The sequence below is a fragment of the Myotis brandtii genome, unplaced genomic scaffold, assembly GCF_000412655.1.
Source record: "Myotis brandtii unplaced genomic scaffold, ASM41265v1 scaffold162, whole genome shotgun sequence".
Classification (NCBI taxonomy): domain Eukaryota; kingdom Metazoa; phylum Chordata; class Mammalia; order Chiroptera; family Vespertilionidae; genus Myotis; species Myotis brandtii.
The window spans coordinates 743,212-747,768 of record NW_005355923.1 but is presented as its reverse complement, the minus strand read 5'-3'; positions in this window follow the sequence as shown (position 1 = coordinate 747,768).

Here is a 4,557-nt window from a genome sequence, read left to right as displayed (position 1 = left end):
CGAAATTATTGATATGTAATATTATCATACTCATTTTTCTCTAGATATCTTTTGATCTCTCTCTCTCTCTCTCTCTTTTTTTAACCTAGTTGTTGTTTAGTTCTAGGCTACTTAATCCCCACATATTTATGGATTTTCCCATTTTCTTTTTGCAGTTTATTTCCAAATTCAAAGCATTGTGGTCAAGAAATAGGCTCGGTATAATTTACATTTTCTTAAATTTGTTGAGGCTAATTTTGTGCTGCAACATATGGTCTATCCTTGAGAGTGTTCCATGTGCTCTAGAGAATATATATTCAGGTGTTCTCTGATGAAGAGCTCTATAAACATTGATTATGCCCTTTTGGTCTAATGTGGCACTGAAGGCTAAAATTTCATTATTTATTTTCTGTTTATATGCTCTGTCCTGTGCTGGCAGTGGGGTATTTAGGTTCTCTACTATAATTCTGTTTTTATCATTTTCTCCCTTGAGTTATTTTAGTAGTTGCTTTATATATTTTGCTGCTCCCAGATTGGGTGCAAATGTATTGATAAGTGTTTCGCTTTCTTGATATTTCGTCTTGTTTATCATTATAATATATCCAATTTTGTCTCCTGTTACTTTTTATATTGAAATCTGTTTTGTCAGATATAAATATGGCTACACCCCCTTTTCCTTGGATGCCATTTACTTGGAGACCCTTTCACTTTGAGTCTATATTTGTCCTTACTGCTGAGATGTGTTGGCTAAGGCAGAATATAGTTGTATTTATTTATTTTAAAATTCTTTATTGTTGAAAGTATTACATATGTCTCCTTTCCCCCCATTGACCCCTCCCAGCCTGCTCCTGCCCCCCAGAACAGGCCCTCACGCTCCTTTTTCTGTGTCCATTGGTTATGCTCATATGCATGCATAGAAGTCCTTTGGTTGATCTCTTACCTCCCCCGCTCCCACCCTCCCCTGCCGTCCCTCTGAGGTTTGGTGGTCTGTTCGATGCTTCTATGTCTCTGGATCTATTTTTGTTCATCAGTTTATGTTGTTCATTATATTCCACAAATGAGTGAGATCATGTGATACTTATCTTTCTCCTACTGGTTTATTTCACTTAACATAATGCTCTCCATGTCCATCCATGCTTTGGCAAATGGTAAGAGTTCTTTCTTTTTTATAGCAGCATAGTATTTCATTGTGTAGATGCACCCACAGGTGCATCTTTTTAATCTTTATTGTTGAGATTATTACAGATGTCCCTCTTCCCCCCGCCCCCCGACATAGCTCTGCTCCACAGGGTTTCCACCCCACCCCAGGCCCTTGCCACCTTATTGTCTGTGTCCAAAGGTACTGCATACATGCATATAAGATCTTTGTCTAATCTCTTCCCGCACCCTCCCACACCCCCTTCCCTCTGAGAATTGTCAGTCTGTTTCATTTCCATGCCCCTGATTCTATTCCATTCACCGGTTTATTCTGTTGATCAGATTTTTTATTCATTTGATTTTTAGATTCACTTGTTGATAGATATGTATTTGTTGTCACTTTGTTGTTCATAATTTTTTATCTTTACCTTTTTCTTCTTCCTCTTCTTAAAGAATACCCTTCAACATTTCATATAATACTGGTTTGGTAGTGATGAACTCCTTTAGTTTGTTTTTTTTTTTTATCTGTGAAGCTCTTTATCTGACCTTCAATTCTAAATGATAGCTTTGCTGGGTAGAGGAATCTTGGTTGTAGGTTCTTGCTATTCATCACTTTGAATATTTCTTGCCACTCCCTTCTGGCCTGCATAGTTTCTGTTGAGAAATCAGCTGACAGTCGTATGGGTACTCCCTTGTAGGTAACTGTTTTTTTTTCTTGCTACTTTTAATATTCTCTCTGTCTTTTGCCCTTGGCATTTTAATTATGATGTGTCTTGGTGTGGTCCTCTTTGGATTCCTCTTGTTTGGGGTTCTTTGCACTTCCTGGACTTGAAAGTCTATTTCTTTCACCAGGTAGGGGAAGTTTTCTGTCATTATTTCTTCTAATAGGTTTTCAATATCTTGCTCTCTCTCTTTTTCTGGCACCCCCATCACTCGGATGTTGGTATGCTTGAAGTTGTCCCAGAGGCTCCTTACACTACCTTCATATTTTTGGATTCTTTTTGCTCTTCTGGTTGGGTGTTTTTTGCTTCTTCATATTTCAAATCATGGATTTGATTCTTGGAATCCTCTAGTCCACTGTTGAATCCCTGTATATTATTATTTATTTCAGTCACTGTATGCTTAATTTCTGACTGGTCCCTTTTCCATTTTTTTGGCATTCTCACTAAGATCCTTGAAGGTCTCACTAAGTTCCTCGGAGGTTTCTAGAAGATTCTTGAATAACTTTATAACTGTTGTTTTGAACTCTATATCCGGTAGTTTGCTTTCTTCCATTTCTTTCATTTGTGACATGTTTCTTTGTCTTCACATTTTGGCTTCTTCCTTGTGTTTATTTCTATGTATTGGGTGGCTACTAAGTCTCCTTGAGTTGATAGAGTGGCCTTGTGTAGTAGATGTCCAATAGGCCCCAGTGGCTCAGCCTCCCCAATCACCTGAGGTGGACACTCTTGGTGCACACCTTTGTGGACTGTGTGCACAGTCTTGTTGTAGTTGAGCATTGATTGCTGTTGGTATCACTGGGAGGAATTGACCTACAGGCCAATTGGCTGTGGGGACCAGCTGTGACTACAGTGGGAAAGCTGCTGTGCAGGAGACACCCTTATGAGGCATGACTTACTTCAGTGGGGCTTTGGTGCTCACTGAGTCTACCCCTTGAGTGTGTCACTTATGGATGTGAAGAGTTCTAATCTGGAATGTTGTCACACTGCCCCCTGGGTACACTGGCTATTGGGTCTCCAGGGAGGTGCAAAGTCAGTCACTGCCTGGGGCCACCCAGCAGGAGCTACTGAGAGATTTGCAGATTCCTCCTCTTTGTATCAGGTTTGGAAGTGCCCAGACAAGGCCCAGCTGTGAAGCAAGGCAGGCTGGTGCTAGTGCCATCCTTGGGCCTTTTATTGATAGCTTTGGAACTCCGTGACCCAGCTGCAGCTTGTTTGACAGGTTTTAGGCTGAGAAAGGACAGGCCATTCATATGCAAAAGCCTCTGTGCATATAGCTTGGGTAGGGTTGTAAATTGGGTGGGGCAGGTCTCAGGGAATCTTCAGGGCAGAACAAACAGAAATGTCTGCCAGTCAGCCCTGCACCAGGAAGGTCCCAGCATAGGAACAATGACCATTGTGAGCACCTCCGTCTGGAAGAAAGCTGCCCCGCATTCCTGCCACAATGCCAGACAGTCCAGTTTCTCCCTGTATCTGTCTGGGTCCCCCAGAGCCTCGCCTGGCACTAGAGCTCAAAGCAAATGGGAGCTTGTAAATTCAGTTCATGGTGCCGGCCTTTTAAGAGCAACAGCTGGGTCTCCAGCAGCCTTTGTGTCACTCAGCCCCAATCCGCACTTATTTTTACAGTCTGCAGTTCTTACTGCCCATAGGGACTTCTTTCCCCAGCTCTGGAACCCTGGGCTGGGGGTCTGGTGTGGAGCTGGGACTCCTTGCTCCTCCAGGCATCCTCCAATGAGGCGATCTCCCTCCCAATTAAAAATGCTGCAAACCCGGGTGCTGGACCAACCTGTTCTGCACCTTCTGCCAGTCTCAACATGCTTTCTTCATTACCTCTATAGTTGTAGTACTTCCACTCAGCCAGCTTTCCCGCAGTTCAGGGTGATAGTTGTTCTGTATTTTAGTTGTAATTTTGATGTGGTTGTGGGAGGCAGCAAGTACAGGCCTTTACCTATGCCGCTATCTTGGTTCCTCCTGGTTTTGTTTTTTGATCCATCCCACTACCACATGCCTTTTAATTGGTGAATTCAGCCCATCCTATATAAGAAAAGGCTAATATGCAAATCAACTGAACAGTGGAATGACCAGTCACTATGACACGCACTGACCACCAGGGAGCAGACGCTCAACATAGGAGCTTCCCCCTGGTGGTCAGTGTGCTCCCACAGGGGAAACACTGCTCAGCCAGAAGCCAGGCTCAAGACTGGTGAGCACAGCGGCGGTGGTGGGAGCCTCTCCCGCCTCTGCAGCAGCACTAAGGACCTCTCGGGGGATGTCTGCCTGCTAGCTTAGGCCCACTCCCCAAGAGGGCACAGGCCAGGCTGAGGGACACTCCCTCCCCACCCCCATGAACGAATGTCATGCACCAGGCCTCTAGTTTATATATAATGTGATTACTGTTATATGAGGATTTCCAATAGTCATATTTTCTTTTGTTTTCCGGCAGCTCTGTGTGTTCTTTCCCCTCATATTTCTGTTTGTTATTTTAATTTGGTGATACTCTGTGCTCTTTTCCTGCTGCTTCTCTTTTTTGTGTTATGTCTATATTTTTTGTGTGGTTACATTAGACTTATGCAAAATAAGGTTTTATATGTACAGTAGTCCTTTTTCTTGTGGTGTATCTTATACATTCACCTCCCCTTTTATGTTAATACTAGAGGCCCGGTGCACAAAAATTTGTGCACTCGGGGGGGGGGGGGCCCTCACCCCGGCCTGGCCCCTCTCC